Source organism: Chaetodon trifascialis, chromosome 4, assembly GCF_039877785.1.
Source record: "Chaetodon trifascialis isolate fChaTrf1 chromosome 4, fChaTrf1.hap1, whole genome shotgun sequence".
NCBI classification, from domain to species: Eukaryota; Metazoa; Chordata; class Actinopteri; order Chaetodontiformes; family Chaetodontidae; genus Chaetodon; species Chaetodon trifascialis.
In genome coordinates, this window is record NC_092059.1 from 2,605,451 (window position 1) to 2,624,376 (window position 18,926).

Here is an 18,926-nt window from a genome sequence, read left to right on the forward strand (position 1 = left end):
AAAGAAAAAAATGCCACCAAAAAAGAATAAAGAAATTTTAAACTGACAGAGCACTGCGACATGTATTTTACAAAAGGTCACACTGTTGCACATCAGCTAGTTAAAGCAATGGTTCAGCGTTGTGGGAAATACACTCTGATTGATGCCATTCTCATGTCTGTGGGGTAAATATGTACCTGCAGCCAGTTAGCTTAGCTTAGCACACAGACTGGAACTGAAGGGGAAGAGCTAGCATGGCTCGGTCCACAGATGAAATACTGCATGTGTCAGTGAGTGATCTTTAGAGATGCCATTAGGCAGATTTTTTGACCTTTGGAGAGTCAAGCTAGCTGTTTCTTTGCACAAAGATAAGTCTTATATTTAACGTACCTCCACATTAAGTTTCACAGTTAATTCTGACAGGAGAGCTAAATGCTTTCACACCTTTGGTTTGCAGTATTTACACGCTTTCTTGTTAGCATGTTGTTTCTTGCTCAGATGGTTGAAGCTAAACGATGTTAGCATGGAACCAAAGTCAGTGGTTCACCGTGTTTGTGTGACCTTCAGAATAATATGCAAATGCATTTTGCAGTAGTAAATGTTGGGTTTGTGTGCTCTGTATGATTAGCAGACAGATGTTTGGGGTCATAATGAAGAAAATACAAAGAGCTTGTTTTCTATCTGTTAGCCGGGCTTCACAAATCTGTGTGTATTCTCGAAATATCCTTCACAAAACCCACACTGGGGATTTAAATGTGTAATTTTATCAATGTTAAGTTAGTTATCAACAAATTAATTTTGCCACCCCGTCTACAGTCTTTGTGTTGTGTTTTTCTTGTTTATCAAGGAGAGCTATTTGGAAATGTATCGGGGCTTTTCTTCATGAAAGAGATGCAAGTGTGAAAACACACTCTTCCTCTTTTCCTCCATCTTCATGGCTTCTGGTGTTCTGCAAAAAACAGCCTTTGAAATTAGACTCACTAACTGGCTATGAAATAACAGACAGCCAAGGAGAAGAGGAGGTAAAAAAATAGGGTCTATGAATCAATATGGGCAATGGGGGAAGGCCAAATGTAATAAATAATACAATAACAAGCCTAACTAATGAGCTGTTGCGACGGTGCAGTTCACAGAATAGTCCCTTTGTATGAATCCCTGCTAATAATCTTGGGGAGCTGGTGGATGATGAAGTGTTGCCATAAGGCAACACCTGTGCAATTAAAGCAGCGGATTCTTTTGCACGTAACATTAATTTCAGCCCTTTATAAAGGCCCGATGAGCACACTAATAATCTAGTCTACTTGACTCCATGTCTAGCTGAAACAGAGCATCTAATTAGGTAAAGGTAATTAATTAGAGATAAACGGAGCTAATCAGGGCCCGTTAGCACTCCCACTTTCTTGGCATTAAGACACGGAGCCTCCTGCTCTCTCATTGGCCGCCCTGTCATCTGTTCAGTGAACATGAAAAAGATATGTTTTTAATCGAGGCTCTGTGATCTGACAATGAACCGGCCTGCTCCCTCAAGATCGAGATACTGTTCCACGGCTTCTCTAATGATCTTATTAACCGCTGAGTTTCTTGGTAAATCACTGTTTTATGAATTTTGAGGCTGTTTCTCTTTAATAACCATCATGACGGTTGTATGTGGTCTAATTGGGGTTTGTTCTGCACAGCGAAAGGGAATACAGTTGTAGTAGCAGATGTGTCCGTTTCATGAAGATGTGACAGTAATAGAGCTGAAACGAGGAGTCAGTCATCAAAGGAAGTTAATTAGCAGGTATTCTCAGAGTTGATTAATCATGTAAGCCATTTTTCAAGCAGAAATGCCAAATATTCTCTCGTTCCAGCCTCTTAATGATGAGGATTTGCTGCTTTTCTTTGTCTTATGTGATAGTAAATAAAAAATCTTTGGATTTCCGACCGTTAATAGGACAAAGCCACCGTGTGAACATTTCAACTTGCGTGCTGGCAACTTGGGATTGACCTTTTTTAAACTCATTTCAGAGATTTATGAGTCAAATAATCAAGAAAACAACAATTAGTTGCAGCACTAGACTGTAAATATTAATTTAATATATCAATCGAATTTAACCTCCAGTATCTCAGATTAGTTGGTGGCATTTCTAACCTAACTTATTCTCTATTGGTAGCCAAGACTGCGATCTTTAACAAATACTATTAGAAGAGCATGAATGCGATTTTGTGTTCTTCCCCCAATATTTCATGTGGGAACCTCAAGCTCCAGACAGCACACATCCAGCTCTGCATCATTTTTGTTCTAATTATAATATGAAAGGTGAAGGGGAACCTGAAGTGTTTGCACAGTTGCTTCAGTGTTACGTCGATGCAATAGCAGCATGAGGACCCCTGTGCTTCTACTCATGTACCTATCATGTCCAATTTTTTTCCAATAGATATTCCAGTCTGCGCGTATGTGCAAATACTGTTTGAAAAAGGAAATTTAATGGTTATTGTAATGAATGTTGACTTAGCGGATCAGAAAAGCAGGAGAGAGGAAACGCGAGAGATCCTGAGAGAAGACGAGGTTTGTTTAGATGCTCGGGTGTCGTTGGGTTTCATGAGGAGGAATGATTTGGGGGAAACATGATTATTTTTTCCCTCTGCTTTCCCTCGTACACAGGGGAGTCGTCTGCTACAAGAAGGCAGGGCGCTCCCTCGACACGCATCATTAGAAGGTTTTTTACAAGCGACAAGCAGGCTATTTGGCTGTCATTGGGATTGTTTGAAGAGAATATGTTTCTGCGGCGTACTCAGGGGAGCCCCACATCAGGAGAAAAGTAGATCACCCTTGAGCACTTGACACTGCTGTTATGCATTTGTCAATATTAAGGCTAAGAGGTTGGACCAGTGTGTGTAAATTGGGGGTTTGGCGCCGTTGCTCGCCTCAAATGTGAGTTGACCTTTAACCCAGCATGTCACTCATTCGCTAACCTTGTTTTTGCTAATTGCTGCATTCGACCTCAGCGGTTCCGTTCAGTTGTTCATTTGCACCAACAACACCGAGCTGTTTCTGAGCAGGTTCCTCGCGTGCTGGCACCGACACGGCTAGGTTAGCTTTTGTCGGCGTTGTTAGCATAGTTTTTCATCACTGATGGCGATCACATTAATACATTTCAAACTCTCTCAAAGCAGCTGAAAGCGTGTGAAACGAAGTGCAGGAGACAGCTCTGAAAGCTGCAGTGAAAAGCGAAGCGGCACATTGTGCGGACATGATGGACTGTCATATTCTGAGCGCGGCCCATAATGCAACCATCACCGGTCCAAAGCGCAGGGTGTGTGCAGCGTTTACAATTGAAATGAGGCAGAGTGTCGGCATAGAGATCCTCATTATATCGTTTCCCTGAGGGCTGAGGGCAGCGCTTCAGCTGGGAAGGAGGGAGACGAGTGCATCCTCACCGCTCCACAAAGACAGTAACAGTTTGGTTTCAATGCCGATCTCCAAACGGCTTTTCAGAGGCGAGCAGAGAGCAGCACAGTGGGGAGAGGTTTGTGTCGGTGTGTGCGATTCTGGTTCATTTGTCTGCTGTTCACCATGGGCGAAACAGGCAAACATGGCACACGGGTCACATCTGATTCCCTCTTGGAGACGAGATGGTGAGAGGATGGCAGCAGTGCGAGGCAGCGTTGCAGCACTCCGCCATGTCCAAAAGTATCTGCATCAGTGGTGCTGATTGTGAGGCACCCGCTGGCGCTGTTTAGATAGTTTGACTACATCAAGCTCCCTTCCAGACGGCTCTTACTGGTGCGATTAGAGCAGGGTGAAGATGAAAGGTGTTCGGTGTATTTTTAAAATTGTTGATTTTCCGTGTAATGATAGCTCGTGCAATTAAGCGCTGGCTTCAGGCTCTACATGTCCTTGTGAAAAAAATCTCAATTATTTGTGTGTGTGTGCGCGTGTGAGAGAATGAATGTGTGTGTGTGTGCATATGTTTCAGATGGATTTTCTACACTGATATCAGAATTTTAATTCTTTGCACCAAACAGATTTTTCTATTAGTGTTCAATTGATGTGACTGCTTCTGTGTGTGATCTGCATTGATTTGTAGCATCTTACATTTTACCCAAAAAGCATTAAAATCCAGATTATGCACACGAAGTGGCATCTCTAAATGAAGTTGTTCTTTTTATTATTGCTCTGCTGACGATGCTGTAGACACGCAGCAGCACCAGCCTCCTCGTGTTGTTTACTGAGATGAACTCGCCTGACAGCCGATGTTTCCTCTTGGGTTGAAACATAAGCCGGCGTTTTCTTTGTTTTCTGACGTGTAGCTTTCACGCCGTGGATGACGGGACATTTTGTGTTCGTCTCTGCGTTAAGAGGTGGTGTGTGTGTGTGTGTGTGTGTGTGTGTGTCTGGGTGGGTGCTGACGGGGCTGGGGTGGGGCTAACCTGTAGGGGAGATTGTCAAAAGGGCTAAATTTGCCATGAGAGTAATTGCGCTGTTCCACTGCGATCACTTCTGCTAAATGTAATCACTTTAAATAATGTCAGTGACATCTTGTGAAGTATTTGGTGGAAGAAAAGGCACAATGTAGGGCAGGCATCTTAGTGTGTGATCCCGACTGTCTGTGCGTTATCTTCTCTTTCATTAGAGATGAACAGCCTCGGGTTGGATTGGCGGGGGGGTGAGTGTGGATGCAGGGGGTGGGCAGTGGGTACGAGGGGGTGGCTTCACTGGAAATGGTAAATAGGATTATGAAGAGGGCTCCAGTGTTGCCTAGAAGACAAAAGTGACTGATGATTAGCTTAATATTTGTTGGACAATGCAGCACTGGCTGAACATCGTGAACATTTATTGCTAGTGCCAGGAACTTTCAGCAAGCATTTCATCACACCCAGCTCTGGCCCTGTGAAAGCCCTTGTAATTTTGCAAACAGTCAGCGTGTTAGAGAAGCAGGAAGAAAGAGAAAGAGAGAGAGGGAGAACATGTTATCGGCGGCTGCCTGATGTGCCTTCTATACCTTGAGGCACGGTGCTGGAAAATTCAGCGTGAACTTTCGACACTTAAATGCTAAAATGCGACTGATTTGGGATGATAATAGGCACCCTAATAGAAGCTGATCCTTTGCAATGGCTTCCAGTCTTATAGCACGCAGCTGTAATGCAATGTGAGTCGACAGTTCGGGAAAAAAAATGGAGAAAGGCACAGATAGTGGAGGATAACACAACACATAACCCTCCTTGCTGGCTGAGAGGGAAACATGTCTTGTAGTGCTCTGCTATGTATCAGGGTCGGTCTGAGGTAGCGGCAGATTGCAGAGCGAGCAGGAGACGGGGCAGGAGACAGTAAGTGGAGCTGGCAGAGTGAGGATCCAGGCAAGGGGGCTTGACGGTGTAAGAACGGAGCTGACCCCGCAGCCCTCCAAGATCCACAAATGGACGGAGGCGTTGGACGGGACAAGCCCGGAGTCAGAGACCTGCTCAAGGTTGACAAGAGCCGGGGTCAACCTTCAGCAAGCCCGACTGTAAACAAGCTGCTGGAGGAAACCTAAAGGGCTCGAATCAAGAGTGCTTCCATGGTAATTCTTCACTTATTGCCACGCTGAATTGGCCTCAGATATTTGAGGGCTGCCTCAAAAGAAACGCTCTTGTAAGTGTAGCACAGCAGCGTTTTCTGCGGCTGCAGCACCAGCCACAGACAGGATGCAGTAAAATGCACTTTAGCTAGTTCTCCTCCACTGCAGGCAGTCCTAAAGGTTTGGTTCACCCAGATTACAAACAGCTAATTTACCTCACGTGGCGTTTAATCCACAGACTGAACAGTTTTCATTGGAGCTGCTTTCTACTGAAGTATCTGCACATCGATGGGGCCACTTTAAGGAAAGAGATGTCGGTGCTGAAAGTTTTTAAATGCAATTTCACACGACTGTGAGGTGGAGGCAAGACTCTCAGAGACATGCGCCTCAAAATGTGAGCAGGTGAAACCAAAATGAGCGTAAACGTGCATCATTTACCCTGAAAACAGGAGTTTGTCTGTCAGTGACACTCAGCTTCAAGCCCACTGCTTCCTGCTTAAGGTTGAACTGAACTGAAAAGTAATGTTTAGCAACAATTACTCAAAAATGTGTAATCAGTAACTATTTTTAGCCCTGCATTGATTTGCTTTTGGTGGTCTGTTGAGTATTTATAGCACAGGACAGTGTAAGAAGCACTGACTCACAATAAACAGTGTGGGATCTGTTCTTTGCTGGTTTTGGTATTTTCATGGGACAATAAGAAAAATATGGAATATCGCCAAGCTTATTGCATTATTGTATTATAAAACTGTATAGTATGAGCATAGTTTTTTGTAATTTGGTGAACTGAACCAGTAACTCTTTGTGCAACAGAAGAACAAAAGCGGCGACGAAGCTCGGTTGCTGCGTTGTCGTAGCGGCAGGCTACGCGAGGCCGCTGTCCCGACTTAAATAAATTGACAGAGCGGCACGAGCAGGTTCAATTATCGTAAAGATGAATGCATCTGTCTCCCCGCTCGAGGAGGATGTGTTAGAAAATAAACCTCTGCTCATCTGCGTTGTTCATCATCTCATCAACACGCGGGGGTCCTACGGTGACCACGTTCCAGGCAGACAGACGGTTTGTCAAGAGTTTTAATTAGTAATGGGGGGTCTCCAGGGGACGGGTCTCATGGAGGGGGACGTGTGTGCGCGCCTTGTCTGTGAATGCATGCATGTATGAAAATATTCTTCCTTTTCATGAAAACTGGTGTTTGCTGATTGCGAACGCGACGGTTTTTCTTGAGTTTAAAGCTTCCTTCCCAAACAGCGGCTGCTCACGCACACACACATCTCGCCTACCGTCAGAGAGACGGAAGCCGCCAGCAGTGACACACACACTCGCATTATTATTATTTCTGATGCATTTAATATCCTCGGTTTAAGCTTTGAAGACAATCTTTGGGGAATATTGAATCTAACCATTCTCTTTTGCCCTGGATTCCTCTCTCAGACAAAACTTTGTTAATTAGCCCCATACCTATAGGCAGAGTTTCGTTTTCTGAGTTTTCCCTGATATTATTAAGGATGCTGCTGACTCTTCCCACCCTGCCTCTTCCTCCTCCTCCTCCTCCTCCTCCTCCTCCTCCTCCTCTGTTGTCTTGTTATCCGAATGTGCCATTGGCGTTTTATACATGCAAATTTGGGCCAAGCGTTTTTCCAGCATCCTCCCATACCATTAATGGTTGTGGCCCAGGGTCGGCCCTGCGTGCCGGTTGAAGCGGAGTCGTCAACTGTTTCTGAACGTCTCCTTAAGGCCCTCTTAGCCCGGTCCACACCAGCGCTGTCTTTTCACGAGTTATCTCGGCACCCTTGTTCTGGAGTTGTTCAAAGTCTTCACAAATCCAGCTGTCAAACTAAAGTTAGGCATGGGACCTTTTAGAATGTATTTTAGAAATCAATAGGCCTTCCCGAGCCCACCGCCTCCTTTTTCTAAGCTCCTCGTTCTGTAAACTCGCCTCAAATTCCTGCAAAGTCTGACTCCATTTTGCTGATACGTTTCCAGTCAAATTAGCAACAACGCTGCTGAAAGATAATCTGCACAGTACAGACTGCTTCAATGTGCCACCCAGCTCACCAGTCATGTCAGTGTGTTTAACATTTGTTCTGGTTTTTGATGTCATTTAAGGATAATATATAAAAAATCAAGGACGTTTTAAACATTTTAAAGCTTTTGTAACAATTTCTACAAACACAAACAAATTAAACTCCTACATATTTCTTTTTCAAATGTTACATAGTGTTGCTGGACATTCATGAAAACTAAATGTGAAAACAATTAACAGTAGTTCAAACGCTTCAATCTGAACTGAACAAACTCATAATTCATTTGAATTAATCTGAATAAAATCCAAGTAAACGACGCAGTAGATCTGATGTGTCAGCGACGACCCTGTAAAGCCATAAAAGCCGTTAAAAAGTCAACAAACAGCTTCACGTTTATCCGCAGTTCATCCATCCAAAATGCTTCTTTGCGTCACTTCTCAGATGGTTTGTTGTGTCTGAGTATCCGCTCAGCACGGCTTGCTGATGTTAGCAAAGACAGAAGCCGTGGCCTCAGCCGATCGTGGTTGTAATAGTAGAAGCAGGTTGTTCCTCTGCGTAATAAAAAGAAACAGCCGTAATAAGCACATGATTATGAAGTAACAGCTGCAGCATGAACACTGATGATGAATTTGGCTTTAAATGTGTGGCTGTAATACAAGAACAGAACAGTATTTTTCTTAGAACACAGAAAAAGCGACTTGGCAGACTCGCGGGAAGCGTTTTACTCCAGCAGATCCGTCCTGTTGACGGCGCTTCTCGTCTTTCTTGTGCGGTAAGAACCTCGCGCCTCGTCTATAAGCATCACGTTACAAATGCACAATAACAGCCTGATGGAAACTATTAAAAGCTCAGCTGCAGATGACGTGAATGTGAAATGTTTAGCTGCCACTTGAACAAAATAGTTGACTGTCTTTTGAATAATTACATTTACATCAGGCCTTTGATTTGCCTCGAACTTCAAGAATTTGAAGCGATAACCTCCGGCTAAGTGATTCACACTAAAGGACTGCTTTACATTGCCAAAGGGGCAATGCTAGGTTCTCCCCCATCACACAAACGGATGTTATTCACAACAATATGCAAAGTGCCAGCACCTGGGACTCTCAAAAGGAAGTAGACTTCAGCATTAAATCACTGGAAAGTCATTATTCAAAGAAGTTCTGTATTCTTGTTTTCACAGCGCACTAAAATGCATGATTTATCTACATTGAATAGGTAATATGGTATTACATATCATAACCCTGGGCTTGATGTATTTCATATTGAAGCAATTTACAATATACATAAGCAGCAGTGTGACGGTACTGTCGTCTGAGGGGATGTTTTATGTGTCTGTCCATCAGACGAGGAATGAGGAGTCAGAAGTCCGCGTTGCTCACGGCGCTGACGAGCGTAGACCTTTTGAGTCCAGGCTCGCCTCCGTGGCTCTGCGCATCACTTCGCAAAGTGCTGGTCAGTTTTGTCTTTTGGCGCTTGTGTGCAGATGAGGTGTGTTTCGTAACCCTTGATCCGGACATATACAGAGAGAGGCAGAGGGGATGTTTGTGATGCTGCACCCAGGCAGCCTTTAACAATGCTGTAAAGCATAATGACAGCCCCTCAGAACAGCACCATGATCACAGGCAGTAAAACTATGCAGATGGTGGCAGATGATCAGTGCCGTGCCAACAGAATACAAATGAGTGCGGTCCAATGGAGTGAACTGTGGATCCCGTTAGGACAAAGGCACAGTAATGGCCGCCTCTGGGATAATACATAGCCTTCTGCTGTTGCTGCTTTTATGACAGCAAACTTTTCATTTGTGCAAAGTTATTGATGTTGTTTGCAGAAAAAGCTGCAGAACTGACAGTGTGCTCATGTTGCCCATTAAATCCCATATGAAGGGTAAGTGTGTTCCCATTGTATGTCCTATATCTGCTAATACAGCTGGATATTTACTGAGGCAATTCAGGTTAAGTACCTTAGATACACAGCAGCGTCCCAGCTGGGATTCCAACCTTCTGGTCACAAGTCTGGTCTTTTAAACATCCCTGCTAATTGGGCTGTGGGTAGATTTCAGAAATTGTGCAGGAGACTGGTTTCCCCCGGTTACCAGTGCCAGATGCAAAGTTTGATCACTCCGTAACAAGCGTATATGATTATATCATGCATGCAAGTATGTAAAGATGTTTCACAGCAATTAAGAAATGCCACAAGAAGGTAAGTTAATGTTAATTTGTTAGTGTGGATTGAACTGTTGACATTACTTTTCTTCTGTTACCAATTCAACTCTTTGTACTGTTTATGGCTTTAGCCATTAAATGTATTAGTCATCTCTCCATACATAGTGTGCATGCAGTGGCGGCGTCCGCCATCTCTCGCTGAATTGAATTGCTCGAGGATTCACAGGAAGCGACGCACGCACGCCACTGTTTATGAGCACACGTCAAGCAATGCCCGATGCTCGCCTTTATTGCACACATCAAAGGTAGACGCTGTGCTTATTGGCTAGCTTATAAATGTATTGGGACCGCGATTGGTCAATTGTCATTCAGCGGATTCAAACAAAGGCTCGACTTGTGTCACATTTTGTCAGCTCTGCTGTGTTTGGGCGCGCTCAGTGTGAGTGTGTAACAACCCCTGACAAAAGCATGTGGCAGAAATGGGTCACTGTGTTTTTCTCTTTTAAATAAAGCAATGGCCGATAAATAAAGCTGCTATCCTTTTCTTCGGGTTACACCCTCAACAAAGCGGGCTGTGTCAGTGGAATCATTACATCTCTAACAAAACATGCACATGCTGCTTTAATTTAGCTTGTATTGTGTCGTTATGCTCTTGTCAAACGTGGCCTGATGCTAAACCGCCGTGCTCTCGTGCTCTGTGTGTCTGCAGCGTGAAGTCGGTGTGAGTTTGAATTAGTGAGCTGAACATGCACCTCGTCGGGGCGTGGATGGTGGGTTTGGGATACAGTGTGTGACCCCCACAGATGGCTCGTTTGTACTGTACATTTAGATCACTCTGAAGTGTGTGATGCGGCATTAGAATACCCTTTAACCTCTGAATCTTGACTGAACTGTGCATAATTGGTTGGTCAGCTCCTTTGCTAATTAGTGTAGCATTAATGTGTGCAGCCCTGGGCCAGTGTGGTCCCAGAGTTGTTGGGGGAGTGTGGGGGCTGGCATGGCTCTGTGGAGCAGCCACCATTAACACTGGCCTATAGGCAGCCTGCTGGGAGGTGAGAGCGCTCTGGACCCAGTCGCGTCCAGACTCCGGGTGAAGGCTCGGAGCTCCCTCCGATCCATATCTTCAATGTCCTTGTGGAGGAGCGCCGATGCGGCCGCGGAGAGCAGCAGTGACGCTGCAGAAGCTCCTCTATGATCCACCGCTCGCCGCGCTCATGACAGGCATGCGACCCCTGCCACTCCTCAGCAGGCTGCCCTCACTGCCGGCAGGGCAGCGCGAACGGTGACTGATGTTGGCATGAGACGCGCTGCCAAGTGCCCTAGCCTGCGTGTCCAATCATGGATGTTGATTTCAATTAGCTCAATCACATGCTCCAGCACTGACCTCTCTCATTCAAGGGCTTTGTCTCCAGTTGCATTTTCTCTTCCCTGCACGTTGCCTCGGCCGCCCCTCGGCGAACAGGGTCAAATTGTTTGGTGTTTATGTGGCTCCAGGTAATGGTGGGTCCTTGGTTATGTTGGCCAAGACATTTCAGCGGTGGCCTGCCAAGCCTTGTTGGTCATCAGGATGTGTGGTACGGGGGCAGGGGGTTGGGCTAATGATGTAAAAGCTACCCTGATAATCAGTCTGAGCAGTGGTTGGTCCTGATGGCTGGTGGCTGCCTGGTGCTGGCTTGATTGATGCTGGCCTGTGCTTCTGCACAGAGCCCTGCCATGTGGACCCCACTGTGTAAACACTGTCACTGCGGTGAATCCCTTAGTTCCTTAAAGCCCAGATCAGTGGCAAGCTTTGTAATCTGCAGCCGTGACCAAAGTAGGGGTGTAGGGGGATCGCAGGGCTGTGATCACACATGGAAGTTGATGCTGTTTAAGGATTTTCATGGACACAAGATGAAGCATGTGAGGGGAAATACTTTTAGTGTAGTATTTTAGATTTATTTCAAGGTACTTTTTATGAGTGCTACGCCTCTCATTTCTGTCACTATCGTACTAATGCTTCCTATTTCTGCTGGAGAGCTTCAAACACTGATAAAACCGTAGACCCGTCTCTGTTTTCCGACCTTTTATCATGCCTCAGCCGTGAATTTCCTTGCTACCAGAGCCCCATTGTCTGAGGCCCTGTGGGGGGAGGCCATTTCTTTAAATATCCTCAATGTCACTGCGATGCAGCGTAGGTCGGCTCTGGGGCCTGCAGACCAGAGCGGTGCTCCTCTCAGCCGTCCCATCCCAAATGCTGAGCTCACAGTCAGAGATAAGTGCTTCTCCAGAGATGGCCCCTCTCCCTCAAATTGCCTTCTGCATCTGTGTAAGAATGTCCACAATGTGCATGTTTAACATGTGACCATTAATCACAGCGAGACAGTCAATTAAAGCCATCAGAGCCACAGGGGCCCGGGCCAGGAGCATGTGCTGGCAAAAAGATACCCAGACGCATCAGAGCACACTTTCTACTTTTAGTGTGGTTGTAATTAATCAACAATTTCTCAGATGTGGCTGCTGAGGAGGAGGATGGTGTCCAGGCAGTGTGAACAGTCCCAGCTAAGCTGTGATTTCTTAGAACAGAAACTTTGGGCTCCAGGTCCAATATCACATCACTCTCTGTGTTTCTGTGTTTTTCATGTTTTACTGGGATTTTCTGAGAGAATTTCACACTGCATGACTGATACCATGTGAACTGAATATTTTTATAATAAGTACTGAGTACTAAGTAGTGATACTTTTATCATTTATTGATTTTAAGATGAATAGTTTTGTCATATTATGATCCTGTTGTGGATTCATACTTTAAGAATCTGTTGTCTAAAGAAAGCTTTCATTAAAAACAACAAACAAAACAAAACGAGTTGTTAAAGTTAGTGACGAGCTCAGTCTTATGTAATGACAATAGAATGGCTTTAAATGTTATTTTCTGATATGATAAAACGTGTATTTTCCATAGTGTGATTGTGTATGATATCCAAAAACATTCTTACATCATAATGACGTCAACTCTGTCACCCAGCCACAGTAGTACGCATTTAGCTAGTATTTTGAGTAAAATTCATAAAAAATACAGAAGAATTTTTTATGAGCAAGCAAGCAAGCAAAATGTACTTAAAAACCATAAAAAGACACAGCAGGATTGTTCCTCTCCATGTTACATAACTATTTATTATATCGTTGAATTATTATTGCTGATGCATTTACATGTAAGCAACATTTTAATGTTTAATGACCTGACTGATGGAGCACCTGAACGCAGCACATAGGCCACTTCATAGCTGTTCATGTAGCTTAGCTTAGGGAAAGTCAAACAAATGGGTCATCAGGAAGTTTAAAACTACCAAAAACCATGCAGGAAAATCAACAACACGGAGGCTTTTCCATTTGGTCGTCACTGCGGATGATAACGAAGCAGCTGGTTATGTAAAATGTGAAACGTGTGGGGCTCTGATGAGATATGACCGCGAGAAGGCAGTGAATGCAGCCTGGCAGTGGCGTGTGGACAGAGGCTGCAGGACGCAGGCAGCACAGGGCGACACAACTGCAGCGGCCTCGGCTCGGCTTTGGACGGGGACAACAGACTCGGGTCAGATCTTCATCTGTGGCGCCATATTTAATAAATGCATCAGATGTTTTTTATGTAAAACCTTCATCTGCAAAGCAGCCGGCAGGTAATGGTCGTGGAGAAAAAGTACAATATTTTCCTCAGAAATAAAGATAAGCATAAATACTCAGGTACAACCAAATAGTACTTTAGTGATGTATTCAACTACTTTCTTCCATTCCTCACAGCTTTGGTTCACATTGCTTTCAAAATGTAGACTTTCCAGCAGATAATTATATTCCCACAGAACGAGAAACCCATTTCCATAAGACATTTAACCATCAAAAGCACAGAACGAGTCAATCTATGGAGCCGACATTTAACCACGCGGTTATCCTCCTGCAGAAGATACCGTCCAGGTCGTCAGAAGTGCAGCCTGCTCTTTTATTTTCTGCTTCCATCTGTCAGCGGTGCCTTCATCATGGGCACAGGCTATAGATAGAGTTGTCAAGTTGGACCTGTGGGTCACGGGGTTGGAGAACCTCTTCACTTCTGTTGACCTTCAGACAGACGGATTTATACACTGTCAAGCCCGGCCGCGAGTCTGGGTGCTCCCACCACAGCCGTGCCTTCTGTGATCGGAGACAACTGTAATAAAGACGTCAGGCTTTGACCCCTGTCACTCTTCGTTTCACCGGTAATTGTCATGATTGCTGAATAACACTCAGATTTCAAACAAATGCATTAGCCAAATGAGGCGAGGTGAGGACTTTGATGGGTAGCCTTTCTGTCTTCCTGTCAGACTCAGGCTGTTTGGAGGAGGAGGAAAAAAAAGTGACTCATTTGCCAGTATAATCACAGTAAATTACTTGTAGCTCATTTGCGGATTGTTGTCAGCAAGATGGGGCGCAGTTTACCCGTTTGACAGCTTAGTTAGCAGTCCAAGGACTTGTGAAATATCACACTCACACCTATTTTTCCAATTTGAGAGCCATGCCGGGAATGTGAGACTGGAAATTGTGAGATTAAGCTGAGGTTCACCTCCAGCTGCAGCACCCGCCGGGTATATGTCATATTTTTCACCACGAGAAAGAACCGTGACCTCGAAATAAAGATTTTATGTCCTTTGTTTCTATTTATCGTCGTCAATAAAGCGCAGAAGTATTTTCTGTATCTTCCATAAATTAGGCGTTTTGTAACCAAAGGGCAGTGATTACAAGACCAGAAGGGCTGAGCTAACAAGCTAGCAATAAACGTGAATTATCATTGTCATGGCATCACAGCGTTTTCATCTCTTTTTGTGTTACCCCATGTGGGTAAACAAGCGGTTGACATAAGTTAATTATTAATTAAACATGAAGCAGAAGAGAGAAAAGCATGAGCGAGTCCCTAAAGAGACCTCTAAACAAACGGGGCGTGGAGCAGGTACGAGCGCGACCCCGCTCCCAAGAGTGCTGTCTGTTGTGAGACCGCCGACTCGCTAATGAGCTGTTTGCAGAACTGGGTACACAGTGACGATGACCCTTGACCTTCACCCGCACCGTCTGGGGAGCAGCGAGGGTTAGAGAAGAAAAACCTGCCCTGCCTGTGCCGCTTCCTCACTCTGCTCCTGGTCAAGCGAGTTTTGTGACTCCGAACGAGCTGAAGAGCAGCCTCTCTTCCTCGCCGTGAAACTGAGCCGCGGTGCTTTGTGATGTCACCGTGTTAGGAGCTCGATAACGCCGGCTGAGCTGCACAATCACTTACATAATTACTGCTGCAATAAGGCCATAATGAGGGTATCAGAAAACACGACCTTCGGGCACTCCATCTCCATCCCTTTTTTAATTATCCTGCTCGAACTGTGTTTTCGTTCCCACACAAGTGTTCTTTACAGTGAAAGCCTACGAGATACTAATGACCAGGTTGACAGTTTGATAGCGGGGGGGGGGGGGGGGGGGTGCGTGAGTTTGAGGATGCCAGCGCGTCGGCCACCGAGCCCAGCGACTGTAAAAACCCATCTAATTAACCCTCCTGCTATGACATCATGTGATTAAATTAAACCACATCATCTCCCTCTGGGTTCGCCTGGAAACAAACCCCAACAATTCACTCGCCGAGCTTTAATTTCCAAACCTGTTTCAAAGGCCTGATGCAAAGATAATTACCAGCTTCATCTCGGGTGGGTTTTTGTTCCATCTGCTTGTTCATTAATAACGATAAGAGGTTGGAGGTTAAAAACTCATTTAATTGCCTTTATATTAATGACATTATGAATAGCGGGGACTGTGGAGTCTAATTCTGTCCGGTAGTTAGTCTACACGCAGGGCCCCCTGGAGGGCCGCTCATTTTGCCAGAATTACACTACGGCAAAACTAGAATTAATGTGCACCACACTTTAACAGCGATGACAAACATGCTCTCCAGCAAGGAATTATCTTGAGAAATGGCTGCGGAGACACGCTCTCCTGCTCTTCCTCCCCTCACACACACACACACACACACACACACACACACACACACACACACACACACACACGAGCGCAGGCTGAAATTGCATCATGAATCCCCATTTTGTAAACAGAGTCAAGTCCAACTCGTTTTCAGATGTTCTATCGCCTTTCAGGGCCCCAGCACTAATTAGAGTCTCTTTACCCTCATGTTCTGTAGAGGTGAATTCCTTCCCACCTCCAAAAAGAACTGCAACCGAGTCGGGCACTGATGACTAAATTGTACTCTACTTAGGAATAATGATAATGAAAATGCCTTTCAGCCAAGCCATTTCACCCATGAATATTGCAAAGAGGTAATTTCAGCGAAGCGTTGGCATTTTAACTAATTTAAATTCCTGTTATCGCTCCAGTTTTTTTGGCTGGTTTTATGGTTACTGGAGCAGATTTAGTTGTGTATGCATTATGGCCACAAGAGCTTAACCATACATCTGAATGCTAATTAAACATTTGAATAATCAGCTGAAATCGCGGTACAACATGGCGAAAGCTGCTCTGCCGTACGTGATGCTAACGTCTAAGCTTCTCAACCTTGATTTCAAGACGGGACGAGCAGATTCCTTCTGCACAAATTCCTCACTGCCTTGTGGTGAACGACTTCATTATCTCTCTTGTGTGAGCTGCTGCCTGCTTCTCCTCACACTGCATGAATGAAGTAAAAGTTACTGAATTTGCAGCATAATGATCCTAACTAAATAGCACAAGCAACTTATTAGTTTACAAGTATCACCAGCCAGAAATGAGGCCAAGGGGGGATGATGAATGAGTATATTTCCCCAAGCAAAAGGCTGACCTGGATACGGCTTCCTTCCTCCCCTTCCCCAGTGCCAAGTGGGCCACCATTTTTCACTGGCCTCACACTTAGCCACGGACAGGCTTATTTGGGCCCGTGCTAACGGTAGCCCTGACCCGCAGCCCGCCTCCGCCGCCAGCCTCCTCCTGCACTCATCCGAAAATTGTAATCCCTTCGCTGGGGCCCTGTAATTTGATCAAATAGCATGCACCCTTCCCCACCACTTATTGGCCAATTAAGTCAAGTTCTCACGCAGGGGGTCCAGCTGGCTCGGTGTTATCTGGGGATGAATTGATTGAAGCCATTCCACATCTATGAACCCTACTTTAATGATGTAGGTGATAATACTTGTAATTCTTCTCAGTCAGGGGACTCATGGGCGCAGCTGTTACTGCAGTAATCCTTGTCCTGATACACTGAAGTACCAGCAAGGCATTAATCTGTCTCTCAGATTCTCCTCCGCCAGGTTTTTCTCCACCCGTTCCTGCCTGCACTTGTGTCTCGTAGCTAATACTACATCTGTGAAATGTGACATTGAAGGTAGGAGTTAAAAAAAGAAGAAGAAGATGAGGCGTAACACACGATTGCGAGGGATTCGATGTTAATGATTGCGCGCCGCTCACGCTCGCCAGATCGGGCCCTGACCACTTTGTTAAAAAAAGACACCCACGTCCCTCCTCCTCCAACTAAACCATGACAACTTAAGAAGGATAGATTTAGGAGTGAAAAATCAATAAATACATGCATTAGTTTCAAAGGCAGACATTAACATTCTCAAACAGACTTCTCTTATAATCCTGCCTCTAGCCATTCAGTCAAAATATCAAATTATCATAATGAGGTCTAACTGCATATAAATGCTAAGCATTAAAATCAGAGGAGGAGGTTACACATAATGCGATGCATTCTTTATTGCAAACTGAGACGGTATCTTTATATACGTGCACATTTCTATAGGTTCCTGCGTTAATATTGTAGCATTGATTTGCATTGCAGCACATTTCACCGCTGTTAGAGCACCTCAGTGACAATGGGAATAGGTAATGATAGAACACGAGTGTCGCGTCCTCTGTTTTGCATGTTTCCTCTTAAAGGTGGAATACTTTGTCAAAAATTAAAAATACAACAGATGACCTGAATTTTAGGCGCATTATGCACAAAAGAGTTGAGCATGCTCTTAAGAGTGTCGACGTTGTCTTTTAACTCGAGATCAGAGAGCGAGAATTGCATAGAAATTAGTCTGAAAGTGGAGCCGTCCCCCCTAAGTTCCCCGGTTAGAGCCGGGAGAGGAGAGGTTATGTTCTCAGCCGCTGGGACCTCGACGGCCTCCGCGTTACTCGCTCAAATCTCAGCAGAAACGGTAGCTAATAACACGCTCCAAGTCTCCATGAGGTCACCATTAGGGTCCTCGAGGGTGCGCAGATCTGCCGGGGTCAGGGGGTCGCCAAAGCCAGGTGGAGCCTGGGACAAATTTATTAAGGGAACGAGCTCATGTAGGCTGCGCTTAAAAATCACGTCAACAAGGGCAAACACCTGCAGGCCAGCTGGTGCTCTGCGCCGCTGACGACACTCACCTGCCAATAAACAATGAAGATATTTCCGCTGCAGTTCATTAGCCGGCCTCGCTCTGTGCATCTCCCCTCAAATGCTGTGCTGGGCATTTACTGTCTGCGCTTATTAAAAGAATTTCCACATATTAATGTTCACAAGGCAGAGTATCCATTTATCTGTGCCATTAAATTTACATTGCCAACTTTTGTAAAATGTATTTCCCTTAAAGCGATTGTGTCTTGTAGGGAAACATAAAATCTTACATTTTGTATTATGTGTGTAAACTTAAGTATACCGATAGAATTTGCAAATCACTCTGAAAATGCATTGAATAATAATGAATAATACATAACTGCTGAACAAATTAGACTGGTGTGAGCTCCGGCGTGCCCCACTACGAGTGTTAGCTGCATGCCATGAAAGATCTCGATATTAAGGATGAAAAATTGGGTGAGTAAGCAGCACCAGCGAGCTGGATCAGTCTCATGGTAAACAATTTAGCGCGGGGGCGTGCGGTAATTACTGCTTTCAGTCTCATTTAGAAAGCCTGTTGGCGCTCGGGTGCGTGATGTCACCGCGATGCTGGATGCGTTTCTGGATTCGTGACGTGCAGATATGAACAGTGATTTAAGTGACAGGACGTTTGAGCCGTCATGCCAGCTTTGAACACTTCCTATTTCCCCCCCCCGCCCTTTTTTTGCTCCCCTTCTAGACACTGTCACGCCTACTTTTGTCTGAACACATATTGCTCAGTTTAACTGCTACTTTTTTGTCTTACAAATGTGTGTGTGTGTGTGTGTGTGTGTGTGTGTGTGTGTGTGTGTGTGTGTGTGTGTGTGTGTGTGTGTGTGTGTGTGTGTG